Genomic DNA, 13,876 nt, shown 5'->3' on the forward strand with positions numbered 1-13,876 from the left:
CGATGGGGAGGCCGGGGGCGGCGCGGGCCCCCTCCTCACGGCCGAGGCCTGCAGCGGCAGATAACGCGGGGGACGGAGGGGGTCCCCGGCAGCTGCGCGGGGCCGCCGCTGACTGGGAGCGCCTGATAAGGGCCCCGCGCGGGAGCCAGCCGCCAGCACCACGCTGCCAGTGCACTGCGGGGCCGCGGCGACTGGCAAAGAAAGTTAAACACAAGTGGTCCAGGGGCGGCAGGGAGGGCTGCGCTGGCAGATAATGGTAATTGATTGAATCACAGTCGCAGAGCAGCCTTGTTTTGCCTTGCAATTAATTTTTTTCTAATTTTCAGACCGAAGTATTCGAAGGGCTCAGGTTGCACCGACCGCGTGCTGTACTGAAAGATAATAAGCACATGCCCTCTTCAGCTTTTTGGGGGAAATTCAGGCCAAGAAAAGGCACAATTAAATAAAACGCACCCCCTTTAAACTTACAAGCACGCGGCTCCAAGCTCAGCAGAGCGTGCTTTTAAGGACGAAGAAAATCAATGGCTTTGTCAGCTTGGTGGTCTGTAGCTGGCTGGCTGCAGGGGATGAGAAGTCAATTTTGTCCACAAAGCCGATGTACGGTGGCACTGGAGAAGGGGATCGCCTGGGGACGGCAATGTGGCGGATGCACACTGGGCGTTCCTTCAGCTCTTCTTCCTCTCCCCCTGCAGCCTCCTATCCCAGCACAAGGTATGTGCAGAGCAAACCGAGATTTGTGCTGCAGGTTATCTTGTGCTGCTTCCTCCTCTGGTTTATTGGCACCACTTTGGATCTTTCTCACTAGCAACCATTCAGCCAGAACTTCTTTCTCTTTTTAAGGGGATCCCCCAGTATAATGTTCAAGATCAGTAGTGTTTTGTGTACTTCAGGTAAATGAAACCTTTTATATTTTTTAGTCTTTGGAAATTGCATCCACAAGCAGTAAAATCTTATGTCAGCACAGCATGTAGATTGCAGGATACCTAATAACTAGTAAACCGTTTTAAAAAGTATTCTGCTTGATCAGACATGGTGCTTAATGTGTAGTGCTATATCCTGCCTTGTAGGTAATTAGTACTGGGGGGGAAAAGCCTCCGCTGTGGACCATGACACCATAGACCTAAACTGGCATTTTTTCACATTTTTTCTTTCTGTGATGGAGGGAATTTCTTTGCCCATTTAAAAAATCGTTTCCAAGAAGGAATGGACTGTACAGAGAGTATTCTGTATCCTAAATGAACCTTGCAAGTGCTAACAGTATATTCTCCTTCCTTTGTAGACACAGGGTAAGGTGGGCAGGCAAGCAGTATTGTAGTGCCAGAGGACTAGAAATCAAACATGAGGTTGGAGAATAGCCCCTAACCTGGGAAATATATTAGCCAAGGATTATAACAACCTGCTTTTGCTATGATCATGTTGGTTCCCATCCCAGAGCAAATGCATGTGTGGTTGTATTGGTGAAATGAAAGAGTCTTATGTAGTCTTATGTTCTGGTTTATTTTATCATGAAGAAGCTGAGTTTTTTACTGGTGTTCTCTCACATTTTTTCTCAAAGCAGCAGCGGAAGATTTCTTTGTACGTAGGCTGAAATTTATGGGATTTTTCTCAACTATGAAGCAGAGGAGTGTTTGCTGGCAGTTTGGGCAGGAGAAGGGTATCTTGAGCCCCGAGCCTTCAGCTGTGAATCACAGCTGATATTGTTTTGAACAGGGTATGGAATCTCCTCTGCTGAAAGAGCTGATAATCTGCTTTGATATGACCATAAGAGGGACAGGTCAGCTTTGAAGAGAGAAGTCTTCTTGAAGGCACCACATTAAAAACTTATGGCCATAGGCTGATCGACTTTGGACAAGGACTTGGCTGTCACTGCAGGGTCTGTGTGTGGACAGAACACACTGATTTCTCAAGAGCCTACTGGGCTACTGCTGTCAGCCTCCCATGAAGTTCCAGGTTCTGGTGTAATGAAACCCACAAACATAATGAGGTCACAGGCCTCTGCCTGGTCTGTTTGGCCACTGCCCTAAAGACGAGTGCTGAGCTGCCCTGAGCAGTATGGTGTGTGACTGGTGTCATGCTCAGGAGCCATTCTCCTCCAGCTGGTCCAGAGCTGGCCAGTGCTCGCAGTCTGTTGGCCTCAGTAGTGCTGACAGCAATATGGAAAACAAGCTCCTGAGTGAAAAGTATTACGAGTTTGTTTGGATAGAAAAAAACCAGCAAAACTCATGGAGGTGATGTGCACCACACTGCCTGCTCACCTTTGAGCTCCTCCGGTCCTTGGCTTGTTGTCAGCACTGGGGCCACAGCCCCTGGCATGGTGCACCCTCAGAGCTGCCAGCCCAGCCCACTGGGAGTGCGAGGAAGGGACAAGCCTCGGACCTCCTGGAGAAAGATTTAGAATGGTTCCTGTGCTGAATTTTGGGGTATGAGCCTGTACGATGCTGAGAACCAGAAGTCAGAGGCAGCCGGAGGTGCAGACTGCTCGAGAGCAAACTCCTAAAATAAAAGAGGTGGGTTTTAACTTAAAGTCATGTTAAAAAAGCTGCATGCTGGAGGGCCAGCCCCAGACAGCACATGGTGGTGAGTGCAGTGTGCTCACTGCTGCCTCAGGGCAGGCACTGCCTCAGCCCACGCTCAGGCGCCCTGTGCCAGCAGAGATGGGACCTGCTGCCCATTCCCTTGCTCTCCTGTGGAGTGGAGGGGACCGTGGGGGACAGGTAGACAGTGTGAGGAAGTGTGAAGGAGGCGGTGGGGCTGGTGCTGTGAGGCTGTGAGGAGACCGGAGTGCAGGCAGAGGGACGTGGCAGCTGTGGTGGGGAGCAGGAAGGCGAGTGAGTGGAGGCTGTGAGTTAAGGCTGAGGGGAAATGGGTGTGGAAACCGCACTGATGTCTGGGTCTGGGTAGCCAGCAGAGAACTGGGTGAATGGCATGAGGTGGTGGCTGGGCTCAGCAGGGCTGCTCTGTGTCCTCGTCCCTGCCCTGTCAGAGCTGTGCCACGGGCTAGGGCTAAAGGCAGTTTTATGCCCTCTGATTCTGCTTGCTCAAGCTCAGACTTGAAGAAGGTTTCGTTTGACTTCAGGAAGTTGCAGGCAACAACTGCTCTCTGCTTGCGTTTTCCTTCTTCCTGCAAAGCCAGAGTGATCTTCATTAACTAGACTGGAGGTGTGGAGAGCTGTGGCGTCTGACTGAAGTGTACCTCAGGCAGCATGAGGCACCCCCTGGAGGCCTCCTCTCCCCGGCGGCCCAGCTTCACACTGACCATCTGCACGGGCTGGGTGTTCTGCAGGTGAGTTCCCCTCCGAGTGCTCTGGCTGGGAAGTATGGCTGTGGGTGCTGGCCCTGACATCCCTGGTGACAGGAGTGAGATGCTGCCCAAAGGCCATCCCTGTTAAGGATTTTAAATAGGGGCACCAGTATGGCATCTCTCGCTTTTGAACTTCAGAAAGAATGAAGACTTAAAATTCCTTTTAAAAATATGACTTTTATTTCGATATCCGTTTCTTTGCCTTTCCCAAGCAAGCTCAAAAGGCATGTTGCTTGGTAGGGTGGTGGGGGAAGGAGGACTTCTTTCTCAAAGCTAGAGACTGTATGTTAAGATAAGTTCAGTGTGAAACGTGTGTGACTTGTTTACTTATTCTGCCAGATCCTACCTTTTAGAGTACCAGGTTAAAAGATGGGTGAATTTGTGTAGCAATGAAGGAAGGAGAGTAGTATAATAGAATAGAAATAGAAATAGAAATAGAAATAGAAATAGAAATAGAAATAGAAATATAGAAGCTCTTTGGGAGATGGCAGTGGATGAAGAGGAAATATCAGCATGAGAGAGAGCAGAAAAAGGAAAAATGGAAACACCAGCAAAATGATTTCTGTCCCTTTGGTAAAGACTTGAGGAGATCCATTGGTGAAGTAATTCCTGCTGTTCCTTTTCCCTGCTTTGTTACAAATCTCTGTGGCCTCACAGGCCAGGTCTCCTTCGTTTCCTGGGTGTGGGCTGTGTCTGTTGGCAGGCAAAAACATCATTAAGATATTTAGTTGAATATTTTGAAATTAGGGTTTGAGGTTGTTCCTGCTATATAATTCACGAAGTCTCACTCAAGTCACAGCCAGAACATTACATCTGCCCCGGAGAATAAGGAGGAAATTCACCAGCTTATTTTAAGTTGATGTCGTGGAAGCATGCAGGAGTACGTCCAAGTTAAACTCAAAGGGAAAAGCTTGGATTGCTTGCAAATTTTATCAGATATATAGTTGCATTAGGCACCTTACATTTAAAAATGATTTAAAATTGAAAAACATCAAGTTTTTGAGCAAAATGTGCTATTCAAAAATGTATCAGTATGAACATGTGAGTATCTTACATAAACATGTCAGTGTGAGAGAGCAAGTTCAGTAAGGCATCAGTTAATTCACATTTGAGATAAATCGTGTGTACATCGATACCATATTCTGGTAGTGTGTGTAATTATTAAGAGCCATCAGAATTATGCTTTTGCTTTTGTGTTTTAGTTTTATGAAAGCATGCAGGAGAGCTGTGATGTTTCTGTTGTTGGTGTAATCTTACATTTATTTCCTAATCCTGGAATACTCATTCGGTTCACTTGGGCTGTCTTGTAATTTTGACAAAGTTTCTTTTTTTGTCTGGGTCTTCATGGGAATGGTCTCTCAGTTGACTGCCAAGCATTCACTCTCTCTTTCATACTGCTTTTATAGCCCCACGTCACCATCAGTCTTAGATTCACAGAGCAGGTAGACAGAATGGTTGGAAAGGAGAGTGAACGACCTCAGAGAGAAACAGACTTATGTGCTCTGATTGCAGAGGAGATGCAGAATTGGAGGAAGAGATGGAAAGAGGATTAGTATGATCCTAAAACTTCTGAAATCAGAAACTTACTGGAAGGAAGAAATGCATCTACATTATTTTACTTTTCTTTTCTTTTGGGCAAGCAATTCTGTCAACAGCTGAGCACTGCTCTGCTTTCTTTTCCAGTATCAACTGCTGCCTCACTATTTATCTGAAGTGCTGTTGTAGACATGGACTTGTGAAGCAAGAGGAACAAACGTCTTGCTTCTGGAGGTGTGATGGGGTAATATCTTCCCTGCCTGGGCACTTAATGGCTTCCAGGAGCCAGTCTGTTAAAGTAATTTTACTTACAACGTATCATCCAAACAAATAAATAAATACAAATTACAGCGTGTTCAATATGCCCTGTGACTTCATGGTGGCAGCATCAGTTGTGAGGAACAGTTTGTGGAGAGGTGATCTCCATCCAGAGTAAATTATTCTGTAACTGAACAAAACCCAAAAAGAATCTGTAGCAGAAAGTGAGATTTGAATTTTGCTTCTGGTGCAATTTGGGGTCTTAATGAGCAGTGCTTTTTTGTTACAAGATTAAATGAGAACTGACCAGGTGATTGACTTCCACAATAAAAATCAGAATTCCACAACCCCAATAGCAAATGATTCTTGAGTTGAGGGGTAAATAGCTAGGTTAGTTAAAAGATACCTTTCTCTTGAGGCAGTCAGAGGCTACTTCAGGACTTCCCTCCTTTTGCAGCAATATCCCAGAAAGTGAGACAGGAAAAGGCACACGTGCTCCTAGTGATGGCAGCTTGAGCTCATTAGTTTTGATTTTTAGATATGCTGGCATTGTGTCAACAGCTTTCTGTCACATTTATGGCCTTTCCAGATTACTTATCAGGGGGAGAAGCATACTTTCTGTTTATGTTCAGCCTTCTGTTATTTATGTCATTGAGCTCACTGCCCAGACAAAGCCCATCACTGCATATTGAATCTACTGTCAAAGTTGCGAGGGAAAGACACAAAGCAGAGGTAACTCTTCCATGCAGATCTTTACTTCTGGCTGACTCCACTGTGTTCCTGTGGTCTTTTGAAAAAGCGCATCAAAAATAAATGAACTATTAGAAAAATCATTCCCTCCCATGAATGTGCGTATAGATACTTTTCTGATGAGATTAAAAAAAAAAAAGAGAGATTTCTTTTGCAGTATCCTTACTAGAATTCTCTTCATTTAATTTATCTTTGCTAATTCATCTTGGAGTGCTTTGGAATATCTCTTAGCATCTATCCATCTATCCTGTGTTTCACAGGACAGTCTGTAGAAAGCACAAAACATGTGATGAAGAGTCTTTACTGCTGATTGAATTTCCCCCAGCATAATTCCCTGTTTGGTACAGAGACTTTGAGTGAGCTGGTTGAGTCTCCTTTTGAACCCATCATAGATTTTTCTTTGTATTTTATTTCCTTTAAAGTTTATTTCCTTCCTTATGGCAGCCACCTTTTGCCAAACGAGTAAGGCACTGCAGTTCTTCCTGGCTTTTGCCCCATTTACCCCCTCCCAAAAAGATTGCACTGGCTGTATGACTGAATCTCAGATTTTCCCCGGAGCGATCTCTGATTTCTTTTCAATCAGTTCATTTAATTGACCGTGTTTATTTCCCTAACCTTTGCGGCTCCCTGAGTGCAGCTATTTGTCAGAAGCTGGATGTTAAGCATCCTTCTCATGTTTTACCTGGAGACTTTCTTAAACCATCTCATCTGTTCTTTGCATTAGGGGCTAAGCCCAAAAAGGAAACTCTCTCAGTCAAAAGGCTATCTAAATGGATAATGTGATACTTTGAGACCTGTTACAAAGAGGCAGATGTCCCTGTCCCACTGTCCTGTGTTTATCCCACCAGAGCAATGGCAGCTTTGAAGACTTGCTTGGGCAAGGATCCCAACGTGGATGTCTGCAAGACAGCAAACTGGAACGCAGTACACGCACCTAGCATGCTGCTTAGATGTGGAGCCTAGGCATGGTGCCCACTTAGGAAAGCAGCTTTGTAGTCTGTATTTGCTTAATTTAGTCTTCATCTGTCCTCCTGAGAATGGCTGTTCACTGCACGTTAGTGTCCAAGAGTGGGAAATGATGGAGGCAACTTTTATGAGAAAGATGAAGCAACTTGGCTCTCGATGGAGTTTGCTTCTTAAAACATCATCCCTTCTGCTCGTCTAAGGAATTTCCAAAACACAAATAGGACGGGGAGAAAGATGCCTTTGTGATGTCTTGGTGACATTAGCTGCCTTCTTTAAAGACTATAACATTCTATTTGAATGCTTTTCACGCTTTAGTTTGGCATACAGCATAAATCCAAGCAAACTGACCTGAAATGGGAATACATTTTCCTCTTCAGTGACTTCTGTCTGTGTCTGCCGCTAGTATCTATATTAGTAAATGCCCTTTCTTGGGAAGATCCTGGCTCTATTCTTGTCCAAAATCTTTTGAACAGTGATAACACACCATTATTTCCTAGAAAGTCTGGTCAGCTTCTTACAAAGCAACTCTTAAATCATTGTCCTATTTTTTCCCAGTACCACTTATTTTTATCCTGTCCTTTAAAAATAAACATAAGAGTAATTAGGGAGAAACGCTCTGCGTTTGAAACACAAATAGAAGGAAGTAAATGCTATGATGTGTCCACGGATTCCAGTCCGTACTCAAATATCCAAATTTAAATCTTGATGTCTAAGTTAAATGAAAAGAGATCCTTTTAAACAATAGTCCCTTAATTATTCAGGAAAGGTAAACTTGAACATTTGGCTTGATTGCAATAATACAGCTAGCTTAATTTTTTATTATTTTAAACTCTCACCCAGCATGCTGTAGTAAGTTATTTTCAGTATGTTTTTAAAGTCCATATTGAAATATTAGCCATAACTGTCTGCTGTGTATAAAGGGGGGGGGATATGTTTGAAGTTTAATCATGCTTCTACTTACGCTCAGTCCCAGAGCAATCCTTTTTTCTGCTGCTGAGCTCAAACAGCCAGTAGCCAGGTTTGATCTGCTGCCCCACGGAGCAGTGCCCTATGTGAATTTGAAGTTGGCTCAACCCGGGAGGCCTGCAAATAAAGACTAGCCTCAGGTAGCCAGCTCTCTCCTTCCCAGCGCAGCTCCTGGGGCGCTGCCTGGAGCAGTCCTCCTGAAATTGTTTCAGGCAATTGCTGCAGACTATCTCCACTCCTGCCCCTCTTACCCCTCCTTCCCTCTCCTCCTCCTGGCATAAGGGAGGAGTTTTGGAGTCCAGGAGTCCTATTTGACTTTAATAAAAATGAAAAAATAAAAAGCAGAGCAGTTTGTAGGGAACTGGCACAGACTGTGGAAACGGGAGCCACAGCAAGACAAAACCCAGTGGCCTTCAAAACTTTTTTCTCTTCTTTTTCACCACATGACTTGGAGGATGTGGACAGTAATTAAAGGACCCCCTAGCTCCTCATTTTCTGTGCCTAGTCCTTTGATCTGGTTTGTGTCGGGGAGCTATTTTCATTGTTCCTGTCTTTTCTTTTATTCTCACCCGGCCCCTTTGATGTGAGCAATGATGATCTTTAATTCCAAAATAGGAGATGGGCAGGATAGCAGTGCTGGCCTTACATAATGCATCTTTCACATCTTATTTTTAAACTTGAGCACAATAGGTGCAAGTTGGAGCACGGGGAGCATTAACCCTCTATGAGCAGGGAGCTGCGAGGAGACTCAGAGCCTGTGGTACCGTCAGTCAGGTTAATCTTCTGTGGATGCCTGCAGATGCGTTTGCGAAAAAGATGATTATTGTTATTTTTGTTCAAATGTGATAGATTTCTAAATATAATCTGGAGGGAGTTGATCCTAATTGTTCCCATGTGGAAAAAATGTGCTGAGAAAGAACAGTAAAGCTAATGCAGTTATTCTGACTGGCTTCACTTGGCAGCACAGTGGGAGTGAAGCAGACTGTTTATTAGTGTATGTTAATAAACTATAAGGGACAAGCTGCGGGTGGCGCTTTATAAACTGTTAGCTCAGGTAGGATGGATAGCGATGTGGAGGTTATTACTAACACTAGCAGGAGCAGAGGGCTAGGGTCTTTGTTAGCTTGAAATTCCCCGAGTCCATCACACCCCACGTTGCACGTCCATCACTGGCCTGGCTGAGCGCAGCGGGGGCGCGCGGAGCGCCCGTGAGCCACGCCACCCCTGGGGACACCCCGTGCTGCTTCGGTGGCATCGTGCCATCGGCCCCAGGGAGGCAGGTGGTGGTGGCAGGGCTCCGTTCCCGGGGGGCTGCCCTGGGAGCTGCCGCATTAGTGCGGTCCCATCTGCCCCGGCAGCACCTCCTCCCTGCGGGCCCAGCCAACAATGGCTCCTGCTGCCTGCGCTGACATGTGCAGGGCTCGCGCAGGGAATCCGCCTGAAATTTTAAGCACATAGCCCAGAAATTTTGCACTGTGGGACACGAAGCACCCACATCTGGTCTAACTTGAAATGCCATGGAGGGTGGGCTGAGCTCTGTCCAGCGCCTTTTGTTTTAGCAGGAATTGTGCCTCTGGAAATTCAGAAAATTAGACGTGTCCTGCTCTGCCACCTGAACATTACTCTTTGAACATTTTGTTAGTTTCTTCCATGCTTAGAAGCAGATCCAAACGTGTAGCAATTTAAAAGAAAAAAGAAAAAAAAAAGCAACGTATTGTCTGTTTTCCTGGGAAAATTGTCTTGTCAATAAGAAATAACAAAGAAGCAATGAGGACAGCAGAGGTTAAATGTGATGGAGAGAGGACAGAATCTGATTATGTTGGAGCTTAACGTCTGCTTTTTTATTTTCATTCATAAAATATGTAATGCAAAAAGACCTCCATGGATGTAACCATGTTATATGTGGAATTATACTCTCGTGACACCGGCACTTTCAGGGACATAAAACTTGTGATGCGTTTGTGTATTCCTTAAAATAACAGCTGTTTATTAGATACCTTTCAGGGAGATTCTGCGATACATTGTGGTCCTGCAGTAGCAAAGTGCTCCAGCAGATGCCTGACTGCTGCACGTGGCTGGACGCATAGGTTCTGCAGCCTGTGCTTGCTTAAAGCTGGGCACATGCTTAAATACTTTGCTGAACTGGGGCCAAGGCAGATGTAGTGAATACCTATAATTAACTTTGCTAAATGGCTTACAATATGCCACTTGTTTCCATGTGCTTTTAGATTTCCCACTTGATTATCATTTGGGCTGAACTTCTGCGTGTTTGTCCTTGTCTGCCAATCTCTCTCTCTTTCTTTTTTCTTCTTAGTTTAGTCAATTCCCTCAGAATCTTTCTGCATTTGTAATGAAGGAGGAAAAATTTTAGTTCTAGTATAGTGGTGATCCAAGAAAATGCAGGAAGAAGGAGTTGTGGAGAGAACTAATATTTCACTGGAGCAGCTTCTGGAGTTGGAAAAAGCAGACATGGTTCTTAGAGCTGGCAGCGGGACATGGAACCTGTAACCGTGTCCACTTTTTCCAAAGATATCAGCTAATCTAATAATAAAGACTTCTAGGGTGATGTAATTCCTTTTTTTAGACAGGGCAAAACAAACATTGAAGTTGGAAAGGGAAAGTTGGCACCAATGCATTCCTCAGCGAGTACTAGAGTCTTGTCTCGAGTTGGAAAGGAAAGGAGAAATTACTCTTTCTAAACCAGCCCTGTTTAAGGGCTTGAGCATGCCCAGATAGCCCCTAGTTAGGCTCCAGCAGCCTAATGAAGCTGCCTGTTTTGTGATTTCCCTGCACACATTCCCTGCCTGCCTTGATTGGCAGCTGGGTAGCAGACCTCTGCAGCTGTGACAATTTGCCTGAGGGAGACTGTAAGTGTCTCATTGAAACTTGCATTGTAAAATCCTCCGAAATGCCTCCCATAATATTAGGCACAGGAGAAAAACACAGGTGTGAAAAACTTTCACAGATCCCATGAGTTCAATGTCTCTTGGCAGCTTTGGTGGATTCGCAGTTATTATATAAATTTAAAACTTACAGTTACGGAGAAGGATTTGTTCCATCTTCTGCCACAAGGAGAAGTGAGGCCAGCGTCAGCACTTGGCCTTGTGAGGAAGAGGAGGGCCGTTGGCCCACCTGCCCTGCTGCCATGGCAGCCCAGCGTGTCACCCTGAGGGAAGGCACGGGCTCAGGCTCCCAGAGTGAGCGTTCAGTGACTGATTCAGCATCCATTGAAGGAGCGATTTGGAAATCCAAGGGGTATGTCAGCAAATTCAGCGTTTCTATATGTGTATAAGATTTTATCCTTTTCTCCTCTTCCCCTGGTTAAGTAGCTTAATATGCTGCTCATTGATGTAGCTCTTGCTTATCTAGAGCACTGTCAGCGTTGCTGTGGGATGAAGCTCATCTTCGGAATGCCCGGACTGTGTGCTGCTCTGTTTGCTCCTAGCCGTGTGCCTGCATGTTACAGCCACTTCATTCCTTACGTCTGCCATGTGAATGAAGCTCAGCCTGACTGCAGCCTTCGGGTGTAGCACTTTAACAGTCCCAACGCAACATTCAGGAATTAAAGTTTTGAAGAAATGTGAGCAGCTAAATTTAGACTTCAGAAATGTGCCTGATGTGGGTGACCTGTGGGTGTGTATGTGGAGGTTCCCCTGTGAGGCAGCCAGGCTGCATTTGTTGCTGAAAGAAAAGAGAGTTTGGTTAACTGGGAACGTTTGATTTGTTTTTGATTAGTGACTGAGAGCAAGGTTAAGCTATAATAACATATCTGCTGTAATAAGATCATGTTGGTGAGTGATACATGTGGCTAAAAAGATGTAGATAAGCCGGTCTGTTAAGCAAATAGCCTTTGGAAATGCTTTGGAAATAAACACACAAAATAGATGAAATAAGAATTAAAGCCAAATTTAAAGATTTCTTTGCACTTCTGTGCTCAGAGCTTTGCCATCAGGCTGCCTCGTTCTGAGCAGCCAGGCTAATGGGGCAGCTGGCTGGAGCCCTGCAAAAAGAGAAGCTGTTCTGAATTTAGTAACGAGAAGTGTAGATGCATCACTGAGTTTCTGTTGCTGTAACCCGGTGCCAGAGCCATCGACTAGTCAGAGCTGAAATAGCAAGCCTTGTCAGATCTTCAATTAAAATGGCATTCAGAAGTTTCTTGAGAGCCCCTTTGCAGCTTTGCCTTCTCTCCAGGACTGCATACTTCCGTCAGGTCAGGAAGATCGCTCCCACTGCTGCAGTTGCACGCTGTGTGACTTGGTAGCTGCAGTAGGGCTGTGGCTGTTTCAGTTCCACGTTCGTATCACAGCGTTTTGCTCTCGGTGCTTTCTCAGACTGTCCTCCCACAGACCACGAAACCTGTGCTGATGTATAGTGATTTAATGTACTGTAAACTACACAAGAGGGCTCAGTTTCATGGATGAGTAAAGCTGTTGTATAAATCTTTTAAGTGGTGTCAATTGAGGAGCTGAACTCAGAGTTCAATTGAACACTCGTGATATCAGATGAAAGCTGAACTTCAAACACTCGCCAAAGCTGCTTCATTCTGTAGCAGCGTTTTAAACAAACATTGTGGAGTAGATCAGCTGTGCGCTCTGTGGTTCCTGGATGGGAAACTGAGGCACAGAGCCACCGAAGTCCCCGCCTCTGGGGGGGCTGCCCTGGACTCTGCCTGCTGGACTGGTGGCTGTGTGGGGAAGGAACTGATTTACATGGCAACACTGGGGAAACCGCTTGTCTTCTCTCTTGTGGCAGTGGTGGTAGCAAACGTGTTGTGTTCCTCTACTTACCAAATAAATAGAGCTGTAAAGGAAACGGTAGCTTTGAGAAAACCTGCAGTCTAGAGCATCTGTTTTCTACTGTACTTTGTTCAGTGATCTCTTCCTATAATTTACATCCAAAGCATTAAATGACAGAATTTGGCAGAATCAGATATATACGGTAGAGCTTAATGGTGATGTATCAGGGAATAAAGAAAGCCCCTCAAGCCTGCTAAGCTCTGCACATGCACGTGAGCAGGGGTGGGGGAAGGAGAGCTGTGTTTTTCTTGGAAGAGGACCTTTTCGGTTTCTCCTAATCTGGCACCTGGAGGTCCAGCTGTGCTAGCTGGAGGCTGTGTGTAGTCTCATGCATGGGAAGGATGATGGGCAGATCTCTGTACAAGTTGAAGCATTTTGTATCTCTACAGGCAATATATATGGCTATATTTGTGAAGAGTGGCAGTGTGAAATGGGAGGGGAATTACTGTGCAAACAATGATTTGCCAGTAGTGCTCCGGTCTGGCCTGGTGTCTGTTGTGATTCGCTGAGAGGACTGGCAGCGTGTGGATTTTCCAGCTTTGCTCGCTGGTGCTCCAGCAGCCGTGAAGCTGCTGCGACTGCCATCAGTGCTTCCTGCCTCCATGAACTGCCTGTAAATTATTTTCCCTGGGCTGGAGCTCTGCACATGGCCTGGAAATGTGTCATTCTGGTTATGTGCAGCTTGGTCTTATGCTGAATTGTACCAGTCCTGTTTCATGGTATTTCCATTGGCTTAATTTGATGGCAGTATTCCTAATTTACTTAGGTATAAGTAAGAGTATTGAGTTCGTTACTTCTAATAGTTTAGTTCTCTTGATTTATTTATGTTCTTCAGTCACACAAATGCCAAAGTTAATTTGCTCTTAAACACTTGATTTCCTCGGACATAAAAGTGATTCCATATTTTAAAAAGAAAATAGAGAAGGGCTTTATTCTGCAAGGAGGTCTGTGCTGGGGCTGATGGGGTTACAGAGCTTTAAAACCACTGAGTTAACATTTGAGAACACTGGAAAATTGTGTGATGTAATGTTGCACTCCTTGTTAATGTTAGACTTTGTGGGTTTCGCAGCTGTGGATCAGGAGCTACTATGGGGTGGCCCAGAATGTTTTCTGTGCCTTTAATAACAAGTGGTTTTCATGGAGAACTTCTTACAGCACAGGAGAACCGAGCCATATACTGTGCTTCAACAAGGATACTATTTCTCCACAGTGCACATTAGTCAGTGAGTTAAACAAGCATCAACATTAAAACAGACATTATCCCCTGCAGTGTATTTTCTTAGTGCTTTGTCCATTACAGCTT

At 45.1% G+C, this 13,876-nt stretch overlaps 1 protein-coding gene across 3 annotated transcripts in view; it reads left to right on the top strand.

The window, feature by feature from the left end:
- ZNF423 (zinc finger protein 423) overlaps window positions 1-13,876 on the top strand; it is a 163,998-nt gene that overhangs the window by 40,834 nt on the left and 109,288 nt on the right. The window contains exon 1 of one of the 3 annotated variants that reach the window (XM_042821741.1): window positions 3,169-3,283. The exons of the other annotated variants lie outside the window; for them this stretch is intronic. The gene's annotated coding sequence lies outside the window, so the exon portion shown is untranslated. Of the gene's footprint in view, window positions 1-3,168; window positions 3,284-13,876 lie in introns of those variants that run through there. 3 annotated transcript variants of the gene reach the window in all.

This window comes from Centrocercus urophasianus, unplaced genomic scaffold (assembly GCF_019232065.1).
Source record: "Centrocercus urophasianus isolate 14NV4802_14NV808 unplaced genomic scaffold, USGS_Curo_1.0 seq_2, whole genome shotgun sequence".
NCBI lineage: Eukaryota > Metazoa > Chordata > Aves > Galliformes > Phasianidae > Centrocercus > Centrocercus urophasianus.